The following is a 19,084-nucleotide window of genomic DNA, read 5'->3' on the forward strand; positions in this document are numbered from 1 at the left end:
CTGAATTAATCTAGGGAAAAACTGAAGCAAAATACCAGATCTGAGCCTGGGTACAGCTTCTCTGGAATCTGATATGCAGTTGTTGGTCTCAGCAGACAGTGTTTTACAGACTTCAGTGTCGTTGGAGCAGGCAAAGCCAAGCTGGCAAAGTGCTGTTCGGCAGTGGTGGGAGTCTGGAGATAGTTATAGCCTGGACTGTTGTATAAGCAGGGAAGATTTTAGGAATTAGGAAGAGATTTCATTGTTTTGAGAAGTAGATGGGAAGCAGCATTTCATTTACTATATATCATAGGAGGGTATATCGTGGAATCATGATAGTTTGAGAGCTGAGGTGATCTTGAACTATTTCATTTAACGTTTAGAGAATTTTAATCCAACTCCAGTGTCTTCCTTCTGAAGTGTGGCTTATATTTCTGACTAATATCTGCAACCAAGCACTGCTTCTCTGGACTACTGGAGGCTGGCCAGTTGTGGAGCCAAAACATTAGATGAAGAACTTCTTGAAGAAGAAAATATTTATACAGTGAGTAACAATGTAGATATACTGTGCACATTTTGATAGAGGAGTAAAACCACACTTTCATGCTTGCAGTCTCTGATTTTTTTACAGTGGTGATTTACAACCATATTAACACTTGGCGATCCAAAGTCTGGGGGATAATATCAAGCCATCTGTTTGTGCCCCTGTAGGGTTGCTTGTAGCTGTGATGCTGTGTTGCAAATACATCACTGCAACTCACATGCTGGAAATCTCATTGCATATCTTGGATCTTTTTTATTTATTTATTTATTTTATTTTTATTTTGCCTGCAGGATGGTGGCAGATGTGCAGGATACACATGTGTTTTTCATGCGATTGGCTATGCTGTAAATAGTTGAAATTACAATCTGTGATATTTTTGGCTTTTCTTGGTATATAGCCTGAGAAAATGGGGAAGTTGCCTTTGAGGAAAGACTAGCATACACTAGAAACAAGATAAAATCTTTTTTAGAGAAAAGAAATGTGATTTCTGATAAACAGTTTTTGAGCTAATTGTCTTGCTAATTCTTCTCTTGGTAACATACTCTTCTCTTACTGGCATTATATTTGGATACTACACAAACTATTTGGGTGCTTAACTGACTTTAGGCTGAATTCTATACTGTGGATACTATGCATACTGCTCCACAGCAAATGTAAGTTCAGACACGCCCTACCACTGAAAGTCTCTCCACCATTGGTTTTTGGTTTTGTTTTTTTGGTTGGTTGGTTGGTTGGCTTGTTTTGGTTTGTTTTTTTTTTTCCCCACCCCCCCTCTCTGGTGATGCAGTTCTTCAGTATCTTCAGAAAAGAAGATAAAGACAAAATTGCAAGGAATGTTGGTCACATGCAAGGTTGGAAATCAAGTTTTTGTTTTTACCACACTTCCACAAACTGGTGAAATGTGTTATCTTTGGGATTAAGTTTTCCCATGCTAGCTCTGTACTAAGGAGCATGCTATTGTGAAAAAGGTCAGAAATACCCTTGTAGTAGTTATTGTAGTGTAGTTATTGGGGTGATTGCAGTTGCAACATGGTATTGCTGCAGTTCCTAACCCGAGAACACTGCAGGCATTGTTGATGGCTACTGTTTTAAGCTGCATGTCATTACTCCTTTTGGCTCCAAGCTGCAAAGAGTAGGCTAAAAGGGAGTAGCACTCAGGAGGTGACTGGGGTCAGCAATGCTCTAGGTAATAAAAGAGAAATGGGCAGATGATATAAACCTCTGTTTTCTGGTCATTAATGTGATGTACCATGTAATCTAGGTGCTTTTAATTATTCATTACGTTGGAAAGGCTTACAGTAACAGACCAAAAGACAGCATCTCAGAGCATAGCTTGTGAAGCCGTTCTGAATTGCGGAGTGTGCAGGTATTTGCTCTTCATTTTGCCTACTAGTGTTTCTCGACTTAATGAAGATTTGGTCCATGGTGTCCCAAATGTGTCTTGTGTTACTATCATTACTCATTCATAACCAACTGGATAAATGAATACCTGGCAAGGACAATGTTCCTTGAAGGACTGTGGACAAGAGCAGGAAATTTCTTTTGGGATGATTCTTGTCATTCCTTATATATGCCTAAAATTACTTACAAAAAATAAATAAATTCTGTTGGAAGTGGAGAGAGAATTGCAGTGGCAGTAACTAGGTCTATTCATGGTTGAACAGTGGATGATTTCTGAAAGTGCATTTTAGTATAGGGTAGTTTCCAATGCATACAAGACCCGCTATCTATATTTCTAAAACTGGAATGTGCTCTTCCTATTTTGTCAATTGTACCTACAGTCTGAGATTCCATAGTGAAAGTCGTCACGTTCATATGGCTTTTTTTATGTGACAGGAAGGTTTGAATTCACATGGCTTCTGTTTCAGATGTAGATGCTGTGTTCACGTCAGATGCAGTGCATATGGAAGGGTTATATGGGCAGAGTTTCATTTAACATTTGTGTGATGAAGAAGCTCTGATGTCGAGGATTACCCTGGTTTTGTGCAAAATCTTCAGGCTAGATCTGCCAGGCTAAACTGTTCAGTTTCAGATACTGAACTCGGTGGTGGTTCTTCTCTGTCAGAAAACCACTCTGCTCTGTTCCCTCTTGATGGCTTGTTCTATAAATGTGTCAGTAAAGCTGTGGACATAGTCTGTTAAATAAATAAGGAAGGAGTGGCTTTCATGGAATCCATCTATTTTCAGGTATGCAGATATTGGATATGAAAATAAACATAATGATGAAAAGAGGCCAGGCGGAGACTTGGAACAGACCCTCGGGAAGCCTTGCAACAGCCAGCCCAGCTTCCCAAACTTGCTTCTGAAAAGAGATTGGATAGAGAAACCATGCAGGATTTCCTCTGCCTGTGTGGAGTCGGTGCTGGTGGGATGGTTAGTCCTGTGGGGAAGCACCGGCGCCCTGCAGAGCTGCTCTGCAGCCCAGTGTGGTCTGTTATTCCAGCGGGGAGCTTGAATATGAGTAAGCATTTAGAAGCAGCTCCAAATCATTCCCCACATCTATGTGCTTGCTTTGGCACGCATGGCAGCATGCTGACCGTAATCCTGTATTAGTGATATTGCCAGCCATTCCCCACAGCAACAGACACTGATGTCACAACTAGAAGATTATGACCTCTTAGGAGATCTGGCAAGAGAGAAAAGGCTTGATTAATAGAGCAGGTAGAGGAGGAGAGAGAAAATTCTTTAGTAAAACCTTGGCCTTGATCTAAATTTTATTGGCTCTTTCACAGAAGAGTTGACAACAAATGCAGACAAGAAGCTCGCAGAAAATTGGTTTTATTTATTCTTGAATGTCTGGTCATGGAATACAGATACATACATATATATATATATATATATTGATCTCACTCCCTCCCACCCAAACAGGTTCATCCTTCTGGGCTTTCTTCTGTATTAGAACAAGTTTTCTTCCATGGATTCATGGAGGTCCTTGCTTTGTTTCTCTGGTGTATAAACAAATGCTCTGAGTGCCAGGTGGCAAGGAATATGTAGGAATCACAGCAGTCAACATTTGAGTGGGGTGGAGGAGCGATCCACAAAATTTCTTTCATATTAACTCTGTGTTCTAAGTTAACGAAATGTCAGAACACCTACACTGAGGTGCATTGCTATTTGCTGGGGAAATGCTGTCCATTTATATAACATAGTATTGTAACTATAAAGATGATATATTTTTATATAGCTTTATATTTTTATGTGTATGTATGCATGTATCTCCCCTCAAAATCCTCTCTTATTTCCAGTCCAGTAGTTTAATCTGATGGATACTTCCTCAAATGTTGCAGGTCAGTAAAGGTATATTGTACATGTCACTCTCCGGAAATTAAATCTGAACTCACTGCATCTGTGACATATCTGCAGAACCCCTCTGAATAACTCTGCTTCCTTACCAGTGTAACTGAGAGAAGGATTTGACTACCTATGGGATTTTTTAAGCTCCTGAAGGAGTAAGGTATCAGCCCTTACTGAAGGGCAGTAGCCATAGTGTGCTTGATTTTCTTAAAGTGATTTAAACAAAATCGTAACCCAGTGTGAATATTGGGTAGGAAATAAGGGTGACTGCGATCCCTGGTAAAAGAGATCTGATTCAAAACTTGCCAAAGGGAGAAGAAAAAAAAAAAGGATTAACAGAATTTGATACAAATTGGTAAAGTTTTGTGGACTTCAGTGGAGCTGCTGTGGTTTATACCCTCAGTCTTACTTTAATTTTAAAACTAAACTTATATCCCCCCACTGAGGCTCTTTGGAAATTAAGAGGATATCAAGGAGAGAGGAAGTACAAAGGAAGAAGGAGGACAAGAAGAAAGGATATATTGGTATTTTTCAGACATTAGAACTACCTCCCAAACTCTTGGCTAGAAAAAAAATAAAAAGGAAAGCGCAACAAAGCTTTGAAAAATTTTTCAGTATAGGGTGTGAGGTCCCAAAGACTGGTGTCCAGGTTTTGGGGGGATTTTAGAAAAGCACTGGTCTGCTTTTATAGCTGAAATGGGGAAGTACAAGTAGTTTGCTGCATACCTGTTTCTCACCTTTGTTTTTTCAGCTTTCTGCACATCACTCATTGCCATGCTGTGCTGCTGGTCTTCTGCTACAAGGATTCGTACTGCCTGCCAGTGCCTCATGATTTGGCTTCTGATACTGAGTCTTATTCCCCCACCTACACCTGCATTACCACAGTGCTAGTTTGGTATTTCCATCCACCACATAAATAGTTCAGCTAGACCATTTGTCAGTGATTGTACTTCCAGACATGCCAAGGCCCGCTCCTTAAACTCAGTTTTCAGTCACCCCCGTGCTAACTCTGCTTCCAGATCCATCACGTGAAAGTGGCCGACCAGCGAAGGCTGTGTAGAGTGATCATCAGAAGAGATATGCTACTTATTTACAGAAGTAGTAACTTATATGACTAGATCAACAACATGTTAATCAGTTTAACCATGCAATTTTATTACCTATATTTCTTCTTATTTTTTCATTTTTTCCCTGGCATTTTAGTTTCTTCCTGACTGCTTTCAAATTATTGATGTTTTCATGAATGCTTATTAGAATTTGTTTTTGCCTTTTAATGTTGGGGGTTTTCGTGGTTTTCTTTTTTTTTGCATATGCTTCACAAGCGTGCATTAGGCTATTGAGTTGTACTGGAATGGGTGCTTGTAGACAAAGAAGAGACAAATTCATGTTCAGCAACAGCTTTTAGTAGAACTATGTTCACAAAATTTATTCCCTTGCACATGGGAAGAAAAAAAATACTTCTTGTCTGATTCAGTCATGCCTAACAAAGCAAACCAGATCACATCCTAGATTTGGAATGTCAAATCACAGGAAACAAAAATAATGAGGAAAACCTGAATAGGCAATAAGCCTGTAAAAATTACAGGGTGCAGACAAGAAGCGTGAACTTTGTGAAGTGTCTTAGCTGTTCCGAGTTGTTCACCCAGGTCTGTTTGCAAGGGGATGGTGTTGCGTGCCTTGTGGATTAGGGGCTGTAGGAGGCTCCAGTCTCCCTGGAGCTCTGTTATCTCGCACAGGCAGCGCTCTGTCTGCTTTGTGTACCTGCCTGAAACTCATCTGCTGCGGTGGTGCGACCACATTTAAAAGGGTGCCAGTGGAGCAGGAGAGAAACACTGACTTTACAGCTGCAAGGAGCAAAATGGAAAACAAACCCGAAAAAGGGAATTGAGGACCAGGCAGGGTAGAGGGGACAGCTTCGCCCCTCTGTTTGCTGCTTGCCTGCAAAGCCCTTGGAACCGGGACGATCTCCATTGCTTTGCATAGTCCCTTGTTACGCTACATCTGCAGAACTATAGGGGCAGCAGTGGGAAACCCTGCATTGCTCCTGTCCTGTGAGTAAATAGCAGGTTTTGCCATTAGCATTTTCGATCTGTTTTTGGATATTTATTTCCTTGAAACCACTAAATGACTCTGAAATAAAACTATTTTGACTTCTCCAAACTATGAGAACTGAACAGGTTAAGAAGGGAAACAAGCTTAAAGCTCCGTTTCCTTTGCCTGAAAATCCACTGATGCAGGATGAAATTAAAGGCTATAAATAGCTCCTGTCCCTTCAGCTTCATCATGCAAGCTTCGGCTGTGCGCAAGGATTAGAAGACGACAGAATGGATTTCTGTGTGGCGTCAACAAGAGTCAAGGATTATGCCCACTGTGCACATTGTATTGTTCATTTCTCATGGGCCCTTGCAGGGAAATTAAATCCCTTCTGATGCTCAAGGTGCAGGGAGCAGAGTCGGCTTTGAGCAGGACACGTGCACCGCAAAGCGATTTTACACAGTAGCACTTAGCTTCCTGTGGGTCTGCAGCATCAAGCCCTGGCTTCCTTTCCACACAGGCAGGCAACCCAGCACACGTCAGAGCAGCAGGGGCTGGGGCTTTCCAGACTTTGAGCAGGAGCTAGGATCGGTGAAGTTCATTGCTACTGAACACTTTTCAAAAATGAGTTGTATGTTTGTTCCCCATGTCACCACTCCTTCACCCTGTTCCCTTCTCTTGGGCAAATCCTGTGTTGTGGGAGTGCTGTGCTGTAGTAGCCAGTGTCGGCTGACGGAAGGTTTTTGCAGAGTTAACTGCAAATAGACCCATGGATGTGTGTAAGGCTCTTGAAGAGAGGATGCCATTTCTTTCCTTAGAGGAGCATTCAAGGTTACCATGACCTTAGCAGTGTGAAAAGTTATTGCATCTTTTCTCTCTTCTCCACTTACTTTTTCTGCCCATGCATTGTGTTTCAAGGAGGGGGGTTATAGTACATTTCTCTTTATTATTTACAAAAAAATAGAAGTGTTGAGCAACAATATTTGTCCAAAAGGTGACCAGATAAATAAACAGCTCCTTTTTGGAGCAGCATGTGAAACCTTTCCTTTTTCAGATTCCTGTCCCATGAGATGCAGAAGCCCGCTTGCTTGCAACTCCTGTAGGTTTAGATAAGGTCTGTTAGTGCAAAGCATCTTTCAAAATTGGATCCTCAGCTGCATATGTATTTAGAGCTGTATAATTACAAGTGCTATTAATACCTCTGCTTTATGTATGGTAACTTCAGTGGAGAGAAGGGCAAGAAAGGAATAACTTTGGACTGCCACCTTATTACTTTATAAATAATATCTGATGTCTTTGCTCTGAACATTTAAATAAGAAAATAGTGGTGGTAGTTGTTACGAGCTGATAACAAGATTTTATCTACGTGTTATATCTTCTATATCATAAATATACCTTGGGACCGCTAAGATTAAAACTTTGTTGTGGCAGCACTGTAATTGTTCCACTAAAACATCTGCAAGTCAAGTCAGCATTATGGCAGTGTGAGAACTTGTCCCAGTACTCAAACCTCTCCCAGCAACCTCCTGAAGAAGAAAAATGGCTGAAGATGTAGAACTTGCAGTAGTCATAGAAAGGAGGCAAACTCCTTTTTTTTTTAGATTGAATAAAGCAATTTTGTTGCCAAGTGTTGTGGATACACCTGGTATTACAGTGTGCATGTATAAATTGATGCTTCTAACAACTAAGACCAAGAAAGATTCATCCTTTATTCTGACCTTGTAGTGCTGCTGATCTGATGGAAACTGTATTTCCATCTCCTACTGTAGCACTGAGAAGAGCACCAATCCTCTAGGAATTCAGTAGGTAGAAGGAAAAATCCTACCCTTCTTGTACTTTGCAGCCTAAACAGATGTGTGCTAACCACTGGACTGTGAACCTACCACATGCAGAAGTGTGATTTTTTTTTTTTTTTAATTTATTTTTATTATTTTATTTTTTTTCTTCTTGTAAACATTAGTACTCTGTGGTGTTGGGACTTCCTTCAGTGGGACAATGGATGTGAGTCAGATTAAGAGAGGACTCACTGACTGGTGCACCTCGAGGTCGTTCAGACACTTCCCCGCTGCTTTTTTCGTAGGCACATCCAGTGTAGCTGTCCGGCTTTAAGTGTGTATCAGTAATTGCTTTTAAAACATTAAAATAAAGAACAAGTAGAAAAACAAGGAATGCAGAATTAAGATTTTTATGTCTCGGAAGAGCTGGAAAAGTTGCTTATCTCTGCCTTGAATAAGCAATGAGAAAAGTTCGAGGCTTTTGCTACTTTGTTCATTTGTTCACAGTTAATGTCATCAAAGACCACTAAACCAAAAAGCCTTGACTTGGGCTCATTAGTTCCAATGGAGAAGTTGGAAATGGTGCTGGCTGCAGCTGTTCCTCACAGCCAGGCTGTGTTACCTCTCCCGCCGCCCTTGACAGTGGAGGCTTACTAGGGTCCTGCTGACCTGCTCTCCCTGATCCAGCTTCTTGTTGCAGTGCAGAGTGATCAGAACAGCCATCTGGCTAACAGCTCCAGTGCCCTGAGCAACCATCCGCTTGCCTCATTGAGGCACTGCTCAGAGAGACTCCAGTGTTGCAGATTCAACTCTCACTTGGTTCTGTCAAGGATGGCCACTGTTTAACAGCTCTTTTGAAAGCTATGTAAAAAGCCTTTAATGGTCCAAACTTGCCTGCAGTTTGTATTTTGGAAGTTCTAGTGATTAGACCTTTGTAAATATTTTTGTTGTGATATATTTATTGATTACTTTTCCCCATGGGTGAGCTAAACAATTTATCTCCATGCTCTGTGACAAGGAAAGTTTATTTCTCCTCTCCGGTAGTTACTGCAAATGTCCTAAGGGTGACCTGTGATGTACTGACTGCAAAAGAAATGCAAGAACTATGTTGTCACATGTAGACAGGAGGAAGGGTAGGAAAGCAGGAATGATTTATTCCATTAGTTCCGGATTCTACCTGTTTCATCTTTCCGTATAATGTAATGCTGTAAACCAGGAGTCCTAATGGAGTAAAGTAGTAAGTGCTTTAGCCGGAGGTATGTAAGAATATCAATTAAACATACACTTGAAAACATCCATTGGGAAAGTAAGATTTAGTAGCTGCCATTGCAGAATGTTAACCTCTTTCCCCCCTCCTCGCCCTCACCTCTTTTCTGGGCTTCTCTTCCAAGCTCTGGCTCTTCTCTTTGTGAACTACGTTAGAATGGCAGTTCTCCAAAAAGACTCTTTAAGGACTTGCTGTTTGGGGCCCAATTCTGCATCAATCTAGAAATTAGCTAGCCCATACTTCACTTGGTGTGGATCACTACCACCACCCCCTTGATTTCAGTGAATGGGAACAGAATCAAATCCTTTAAACTGTTTTACTACCAGAAGGTAAGGCAGTGACTGTAAGCGTGGCCATTCCCCATGGGGTGGGTGCGCAGTGGTGAGGGCTCTGTGGAGCCCAGGACTCGTTGTGTATCATACCATTCTGCGTATCTCTGATGTAAGGATGTGTTCCTGAACAGACAGATGGTATCGCCCACCAGGGGATTATCAGGTCCTCCCCTGTGGAAGTAAAAGGCTACACTCAGCACTTGTGGAGAAGAGGAAGGAAATAGTACAGTCCAGCTCCCGAAGAGACCAGCCAGCTGCTGTCTTGCCATTTTTGACCCAGTCCTTGACGTAGCTCTTTGAAACAAATAGTGCAAAATGGCATCATTTCTCCCTAGTGAAACCTTAAAATCTGTAGGATGTGGGCAAAGGAATCAGAACCATTACTATTCCTAGACATCCATCCAGTCAGACAAGCAGATGGAAAAGCACAAACCGTTCTCAGAGAGAGGAGGAAATATGGACCAATGCCTATAGCTCGTTTTCTATGCCAAAAAACCAGTGTGAAATCAGCAAGAGTAGGGATCCCAGTAGACGAAGCCACCAAATAATGCTCAGTATAGTATCTAATAGATACAACAGGAAAGGAGATGAAAGATGCAGAATAGGTAGAGGCTTGACAAGAAGGCATGGGTTAACTATTGCCAGTTGTCAGGTATTTGTGGAACAGTAGTTATTGCGTGGCTTGAATAAGATATTGAGGAAGAATATGTCAATCTAAATGAGTGAAGATACAGCTGGGGGGGGAGGAAAGACACTCATGCAGAAGGCAAGTATGACGATAACTTAAGCCACCACTTCCTTACAGTGCTGACCGCTCTCTTTATCAGGTTCTCTGGAGAGTCTGAAGTGCACTGAGGAGGTTTTAAGTTCTCGTTTCAGATGGATCATGAAGATACTAAAAGTTGTAATCAAGAACTTCAGTGCGTCAGCCATATTATGCTGTGTGAGCATTGCCCGAGTACAGTCAGTTAACAGGGCAAGGAGAACATACAGTGTGAGAAGTAAATCAAAAGAGCTTTCTGAAGGTGTGAAATAGCTTTCACCACAGGATTATTTTCTAGACATGGTGTAATCTAAACCACTGTCCACTTGCTCATACTGCATTGCAGCATCTGAATCTGTACCTGGCAGGTCTTTCCAGATGAAGCGAACAAGAAAGCAATGTAATGTTAGAATGGGATCGTGTTAAATCATGGAGTGTGTTTCTTAGTGAGGTCATTGACAGAACTATGGAACTGTTTCCAGTAAAGTAGGGTAAAAAAAAAAAAAATCCATCAACCATGTTTTCTGAAAATTTCAAACTAATTTAAAAAAAAATCCAAGCAAACAATCTGGGCAGATGATGTTAAAGGTGTTCCACTTTGCCAATATAGAGCTGACAGGCTGATAATGCTCTGTAACTAAAGCTTGACTGTAGGGTAGAAAAAAATTTCTGTAGATCTGTTTACCAGCAAGCCAGTAAGCAAAAGCAGTCAGGATATTTACATATCAGTGTGACATAAACTGATCGTAACATGACATAACTTGATCATAACCTGCAAGTGCCTGAAATGAGCATTTCCAGAGCTACATCAGAAACTAAGCCTTAGACCAGGGACCAGCTGGGACGTTTCCTTAAAGCAATGGGATATGCTGGCCAGTGCCAAACTTTGTAGCCTGGCAAACTGACCTCTAGGAGTTTTCATCTTTCAACTCAGTCTTTTTTTTTAAACGTAATTTAAAAATAGATGTCAAAAGGTAAAACGTAGTCATTCCTTTTGCATTCTTTCAAATAAAAGACTTTTTCAGGCTGTTTTAAAAATGTATTAATATGTTTACACAATATTTATGGTTGTTTGACAAGCTTTGAAATGGAGAACAGTGGAAATATTAATAGACATTGAGGAAGGTTACCTGATGATTTTGTTGTAGAGGATGTCTTTCGATCAGTCACTCATAGTGTATACGTGTGCTTCTAAGATCCACAGTGTCTCACTGTGAGACAGTGTTTTCCCTCTCTGTGATAGAGGGAGGAAGTTAGTCCGGAATACAAAGTCTCATAGCTTCCATTAGAGCTGTACTGCAGGTTTTTTAGGCTGGTATTTTAAGGAGCTGCATCTTTTAATCTCAGAACAGAAGCTGGTCAGCACTCAAAGAGGGCAAGACCGAAGTGTTTCTTCTAAATCAAGACAAACCCCATGCACAGCTTTTTTATTCACACAGGGGATCTGGATTCTTTCAGGGAATTACCATTAGGGTTAAGTTCTTCCTAGATGCATAGACTGTGTCTAGCTTAGTTCTCTTCCATGGTGAACAATTTATACATCCCTCTTCCTCCCTTTGTACACCACGTCACGTGAGGTAAAACTACCCTGTGACTAGATTTCATAGGATTCCTTCCTTCATGATTTGTGCTTCTGGAAAAGATGAGCCAACACACAGCATTTCAGAGAAGTCTTTGAACTTATTTTTCATTTCCTCAGTGGTCATCCTTTTGCTCCTTGGATCAGTGGTTATGGAGATACTGTACGTACTTCATTCTTGGGCTGCACTGGCTGGTAGGAGGCAGGTGAGAGCCGCAGCAGTGGATGAGGTGTGCGCTCCCTGGTCTCCAGCAGATCCATTTTGTGATTTTTTTTTTTTTCTTTTTCCTCTTATTCACAAAATCTCAGACCTTGAAAGACATTTAAGTATCTGTCACCATGGAAAACAGTGAGATTCAGCTGCCTAAAACACCTCATTCCTCATCTGTGAAAGAGTGAGTAAATATTATTTCATGTTTATTCTGAGCTTAATTATACCAAGGGTTGTAAGACACTCCATTACCCTAGCAGTGGCGGGGAGGAGCCCATATTTATTAGAAGACTAACTGGGTAAGATCAATATCATCCCCTGTTATACTGTTTCAGCCCACTAACTAGTACCTTAATTTATAAGGTTCTGGAACAGTAGACTGTCACAGGGGAGTTAATGGATTGTTGACCTGTTATATGGTGACCTTCTATATTATTGAAAACATAATGGTCCCTATATTTGTGGGCTTTGCTGTTTGGGTGCAGAATGCAGGTGACCTTTTAGGAAAAGACCTTTTTTATGTGTCCAGAAGACAGTTTCAGAAACAGTGTTATGTATTCTTATGCTCTTTTTTACTTCTTCAGACAGTGCATGTCTGCTTTATGTACAGTGTCTATTGCATTCTTTTTGTTTGGTTTTGTTGTTGTCTTTTTTTAAATAGCACATTTACCACTGAGTTTTTGTGTACCTGGAGATGAGGTCTCACCCACTTGGAGTTGCTAAAGAGCCCACCGACTCATTAAATGAAAGAAGAGATTTTAGACCCAGTTTTCTGGGCAGAATTCCAGGTTGGGAAATCATCTGTTCATTTCTTTTCCTCGTCTACTTGAATACCATGCCTTTCACTCTGTGTCTTAAGCAGTTTTGTACTATTGCCCCATTTTAGTAAATAGCTGTCACATGTCACCACAAAAGACACTACATTTCAATTATAGAAAAATAGTCTAATATTTACCTTTTGAAAAGTGCTTTGAGATTTGCTTAGATAGATCTTGTATAAATATATGTTTTGTCTCTGTAGTGGTTTGCTTAACCACTTCTCCTTCAAATTAGAAAACTTGTCCTCTTTCCAAGAAGAGGTGCCAGGTATGACTTCAGGCTTACACATCCTACTGGATTTGAGATCTTTGTTCACTGACTAAGAATATATTTATGTAGGTTTTAAATATTGCCATGTCTGTGCTCTGGGATTGTAGATATTTCTGCTAATTAGTTGCCAGTGGGCAGCCAAACAATATCCAGTATGAATTTGCTTGTTGTGTTTGCATGTTAAGAATCATTGCTTTGTCTGTGGACTGTGAGCAATTTGATGCAAGTATTCAGTATTCAAAATCTCATCGGGTTGTGTAATTTTACTTGGATACTTATATCACTTTATTCATTCTAGACTGGAATTTATCTTGCCTAACTAAACATTTTAATGGAAGTCTAGTTTAAGGTACTTGTGTAGGCTCCCATGAATAAAGAGAAGCATAGGAAGAATACACACTACCAGGAGAACTTATAGGACCCTTTAACAGTGAAGAGAAAATAAATCAGGAAAAAAAAGAGATTATTTTCTTTCATCCTCGCATTTGTCCTGTATCTTTTGGTTACTGGAGGCTGGGGTATTACTTCAAGCAATACTGGGTAAGATATTTTTAAATAGCAGTGACATTTTTTAATGTGATTGTCTTCCTTTAAAAATGTCTATGTGCCTTCACTTCCCTCCTTTAAATTTCTGTAAATGAAACTGTTATCATACTCTTTCTAGAGACTGAGCGCAAAAGGGTGAGGAACATGGAAGGGCAGAAATCAATTTCTTTCATTTGTGTGAATGTAAAGACCATGGCTCCATTTGGGTGTACAACTGAAGACACGTTTCCTTTGCGGATGAACTGTGCTTCTTGATGTGTTGTTTTCCCCCTTTGCCTGTAATTGTTTTGAATTAAAGGGTGGCTGCAGCCCCAAAGAGCTGGAGGAAGAAACCTGCAGGTAGGGACGTGCTGGGAATGGCTCTGTGCTGTTTCACGTAGGGGAGTGGGTGATCAGGGAACAGCATACTGCTGTAGCAGTTCTGTTCACCGGTGCCTGTGCTGCGCGCCCGCAGATGTCTGAAGTGCCTCAGTCTTACCAGTTTGAGGCTTTCCTTTCTGCCTCCCGTCTCCAGAATCCATTCTGATCTTGTAGCTGGGGCAGAGGCGGCAATGCTCCTGCATTAAACCTAGTCTGGAAGGAGCGTTTAGCAGTTTCTGTCCTCTCTAAACTCGTTAATTCAGGTGAATAGGAAGCAGAGGGAGAAGGTGGCTTTGCCTGTGGTGCCATACTGCAATCTCTCTGTGCTGCGGAGCCTGAATGAAGAAACGAGGGAAAGAGGCAGCTGGGTTAGCCTGTTGTCACTGCCATCGCTAATAGAACACGATGATTTCCATCTTTTCCCATCTGCCTATGGGGGGGGAGGCGCTGATAAGGCCTTGGGATTGGTTACAATCTCCTGAAATCACAAAGCAGATGGATATTGAGCAGATAAGCGTTAATCTGTCCTGGGAGAGGATTAATCGGGTGAAAGATGGCAATCTCTGTGTGCGTGCGGGTGTGTGCGGAAGGCGGCGGGGGTGGGAGTGGTGGGCAGCTGGTGCTGCTGTCACATCTCTTGGTCCTGCTTTTGTCTTGCTTGTGTGCCACGACGGCAAATAAGCTCTGTTTCTTACACAAGTCTTATTCCTCTAATTTTCACTGAACTTTGACTTCAAAAGCTGGGGAGAATGTTTTACATTTTTAAACAAGCTAAGTCTTCTTTTTCAGCTTAATAGCTCAGCTTTTCTGTCTTCCCATTGCTGAAACAAATTCTGTAGCATTTCATTGTCTACCTTTCCTCTTTACTTTTAGCCAACATAGTGTTTCTTTGTATTTGACAAGCATGATCTTTTCCCCAAAACACATTCAGTGATTATGTGACAATTGATTTAAGTCACTGTTCTGACGTCTACAGCATTTTATCTGAGAATCTCTAAATGTTTTACAGGCATTAGTTTAATTAATCCTCACAACATCCCAGAGAGGTTAGGTAAGCATCAGAGACCTGATTTATTTTTTTTTATTCCCCCCCCCCCCCCCCAAGCTTTTAAATACTTGTAGCACCCCTTGCCTGAATTTGGAGTTACGGTGCTAAGCACTTCTGAAATTCAGACCTTATATCCATTATCAGTGGGTATGCTGTGGCACAGGGCCGTGGGATCAGAACTGGAGATAAAAGTGTATCAGTGACAAAGATGGGAATAAACCAATGAATCCAGCCTTTTCCTCTTCAATCTCCTTTTTTTCACCACAAAATACAGTGCTTTTCCGATGCTATGCACTGAATGCAAGTCTCTTGTTTCTCTCTGAAATACAGCTATGTCTTTTTCTGCCTCTCAGTTGTGGTTCACATGGTTCCTTTTTCTTCATCTCTCTCGCCTTCTCTCTATCCCTCCCAATTATCTTTTCTTCCTCCCTCCTTCCCTCTCTCCCCACTCCAATTTGCTTTTCACTGTAGAAGAATACGCAGCGATGCCAGTGTCCCCTCTCAGCTAACTTTCTGACATGCCTGTTCTTTTCACTGGCTTGGTTGCCAACATCTACGAAAGATCTGGCAGCCTTGTATAAAGTCAGAAGATTATAAAACTACTGGAGTTACGTGGAGTGCACAGAGGCAAACTCTGCCCTGCTGTTCTGCCTTGGGGTTAGCTCTCAGTGTCTGCACTGACTTTGCCGGTGATTGAACAGTGTGACGTAGTTTGTGTGTGAGAGTTATAATTGCATGCCATGGACAGATTTTCAGAGGGGCCTTAACTCAGTGTCTTATTTTTATGCACTCTGAACATTTATTTCAATATGTAAATGAGCTCAATCACAGAGGCGTATGAAAAGAGCCTTTTGTAGATTTAAAACTCAACCAATCTGTCTATTTCTAGAGCAGTAGTATGATAAATGAGCACTATCTTTGGTAAATTGTGTAGGCGTTTAGGGGCTTATTTCATTCATCAGGTCTGCACAGTAAAGATCCCTGAGGAACTGGAACCAGGTATCTCTATAAACAGTTTGCTTTGGGTGGACTGGAGCAGACCAAGCAGTGTGCAGTATTTTTGATCAGTCTTGGGTTTTCTTCCTTTGAAGATGAATATTCAAAGTATTTTTTTCAAAGCAAAGCACATAGGTTTTACTGTCACAAGCCTGGGATGGGTGGCAGTTGTTACTGGCTCTGTGGCTAGGTGAGTGCTGAGGCCCCTGCTGCCACGTGCTGTGGGAACATCAGTGAGATTCCTGGAGTGGAGGCAACAGCAGCAGAATTCTTCCCACTGTAACCTGAACAGGAGTTATCTTGTCCTGTCAGCTGTCTCGAGCCTTCTTCTGTTCCATCTAGAAGCTAGTCCAAAGAGTAAGCAATATTTTTTTTGTTGTTGTTGTTTTGAGTAGGAATTCAGGTCTCGTTTACTATTTATCACCAATATTTGGAGGAATTTGGATGAAAGATTTAATTTTGCCATGTTTTTATAATAAACCAGTTGCTGTGGCTAGAACAGGTGTGCTGGTTATCTTTATTCCATTTTACTGGGGAACATGCCAAAGGCATGAGAAAAGAGTCAGGATCAGACAATCCTGAGCTAGAAATAAAATGCAGTTTTTCTTTTTATTTCTTTTTACAGTTACGATGTTTAAACAATGGTACCAATTGATAAGGAAGGCTTTCCCTCTCCTAAATGAGGACTGCATATCTTTTAAATTATGTGGCTTGCAGTTTTGACCACAGTTTGCAGGCTTGTTATGCAGGAGATACGATGAGGTAATTAAAATGGCTCTTTTTGGCCTCACATCTCTTACCTGAACAGCAAGAGGTCGGGGGTCTCCAGACTGGAGTCACCTGATGGTCTTTTTTCCACATATTGGGGCAGGGAATTCATTCCTCTGTCTTTTCTCTTCCTGTAATTTGTGATCCTTGACTGGTTTTCTAACAGTTATTTTTTCCACCTTATTTTGTGCTTCTGAACGTCCTGGTGTTGTTTTACAAGTTTCCTGTGGTCAAGCAGTTTGCCGGAGTTTGCTGTGACACATGGGGTAGAAAAAGAAAACCTTCTCAGACATCAAGTTACTAAAGCCAAGGGGACACACTGGGAAAATAAATTGCCACCAGCATGAACTGAAGTAGAAATATTTGTTAACTTGCTGTCAGATGCAGATTTTTTTATTTCCTAAGAAAAATTACAGACTCTTTAATTTTTCATCCATCCCTGTCATTTTTATTATTTTCTTTACTCTCCTTACCATTCTGTTATGCATCCTTTCATTCACCTTTAGGAGGAGCTTCTTCTGTCTCATCGTTATAACTCCCTTGATTATATAGTTATTTTGTAAAAGCCTACATTTCTGTTAGGTAAGAGGACAGAGCAAGATTGGATTCTAGTAACAAAGATTAAATATATAATGTTCATCAAAGATCCATCTCAAAGGGCTGGATCCAGGGCTGCACTGGTCAAACAAAGAAGAGAATTCTGTTGATTCCTGTGGCTTAGGGTAAAATGCAAAATGGTGTTCTACTAATTTTCCTTTTAGATAATTCTTGACCTTCTTTTTCAGACCCAAAGTGAGGGCTCTCTTCTTTAATCAAGTCAAGTCTTGGCAGAGTCTGTTTCACATAATAGTGTAAAATAAAATAAAAAAAAATATGCAATGGATTTTCCTTTTGCATTTTGTTCAACAAGCTTGACAGAGAGGCAAAATTTCTGTTCTAGATGAGAATGCATGGGAATAACCAGTGGTTAAGAGATGGTCTTAAATCAAATCTAAAACTTTCTTCATATAGCTTTAATGACACTCATGACAAAGTCAAATCAAGCAAAACAGAATGAAGATTGGAAGTGCAGCTGACTGGAGGTAATCAAGGTGCCAGGCATATTGTCTCTTTTGCTGGTGTAATTCCCTTCTAACAATGGAAGTTGCTTTTGAATATCAGGCACATAAAAGTGAACCCCATGGTGGAAAGTGTTATATTTAGCTACATTGTGCAGATTCAGTTTGGGCTCTTGGATTCTATTATCTGCAACATTTTAGACAAGAGTAAAAAGGGCTGCTTAATTTGATGTTTACATAACTTAATTCATAACTGTGTCTACTCTTATAAAGTTATTGCTTCCCATGGTATTTTTGAGGGGGAATATGTAGTGTACAAAAGTATCTAGGCACCATAGGTATGGCATTAGAAATCTCATTGTACAAATAAATGTTCCAATTCATCTCATTTGAGAAAAGTGGAGCCCTTTTGGCTCTGCCGGGATCAGTCGAGAAACTGAAATATAGATTCTGTCCCTATTTGCATGAAATGTTTTAATTACTTAACTTAGATGATCACACTGGGAAATACTTAATATGATGTGCCAAATCCTCAGCAAATATAAATTGACATAGCTCCATTGAATTCTCCAGCCAAGGATTAGAGCTGATTGAAAAACAGGAAATGTCAATGAAAAAAAAAAAAAAAAAAAAATCAACCAGCTGAAAATACCTCCTTTGATTTAGTTCCATTTGATCCCAAAGTTTTTATTTTGTTTTTGGTTTCGTTTTACTTCTAATATTTTCCCTTATGCTCTGTGGCAGACTTCTCAGTGGTTTTTTTCTTCTTTAGGTTTGCTTTCCTATTTTTGCTGATATAAAAGAGAATATGAAGGAACAGAGAATATCTGTGACCAAAAAGATGAGAAGAATTCAACTTGGAATTTTCCATTCCATGAAAGTGGCAGATTCCTTTTGTTACAATTTTTTTCAGTATGAATGCATTTTTTTCCTGTAAACTTGCAAGCGAATCTGTTGAGTGAGAATGTTGTTCATGTATCTTAAACCAAGTACCTTTATCATTTTCACTTCTTCACGCTAATTTTTCTGGCTCTTCAGGCAGTGATATACCACTTGGGTCACACTTCAGTCCTGTCCTGTATTATCAGGATGGTCTCATTAAGAGTGGAACAGGAGACTTGACACGTGGCCACTCTTAGGCCTAGGGGGATTCTTCTTTTTCCCTGAGAAGAATGCAAAATCCTAACTTAATGAGATTTTACTTGAAGCAGGATACTTCCAGCCTTCTTTTCCCCTCCCCCCTTCATATGTTAATGTAATTGTTTCTGGTTTTCTGCCCGCTCACTGTTAGAAATGTTATGTTGTTCATGTTACCAGCATGCTCACTTGGAGAAGTTTATTAAAGGCGACATAGAGTTTCTGACGTACTAGTGTCAGAAAAGTAAAATTTTAGTAAAATGCTCCTTTTTGAACTGATGAATTTAATGTGACGGTTATCTGC

The 19,084-nt window shown here is 40.5% G+C and overlaps 1 protein-coding gene across 21 annotated transcripts in view; it reads left to right on the forward strand.

Annotated features, from left to right (window-relative positions):
• The window catches only part of BRSK2 (BR serine/threonine kinase 2), a 317,500-nt gene that overhangs the window by 68,257 nt on the left and 230,159 nt on the right, over positions 1 to 19,084 (forward strand). Inside the window, exon 1 of one of the 21 annotated variants that reach the window (XM_032984948.2) lies at positions 460 to 523. The exons of the other annotated variants lie outside the window; for them this stretch is intronic. The gene's annotated coding sequence lies outside the window, so the exon portion shown is untranslated. Of the gene's footprint in view, positions 1 to 459; positions 524 to 19,084 lie in introns of those variants that run through there. 21 annotated transcript variants of the gene reach the window in all.

This window comes from Tyto alba, unplaced genomic scaffold (genome assembly GCF_018691265.1).
Source record: "Tyto alba isolate M040663 unplaced genomic scaffold, T.alba_DEE_v4.0 Super-Scaffold_8, whole genome shotgun sequence".
Taxonomy (NCBI): Eukaryota; Metazoa; Chordata; class Aves; order Strigiformes; family Tytonidae; genus Tyto; species Tyto alba.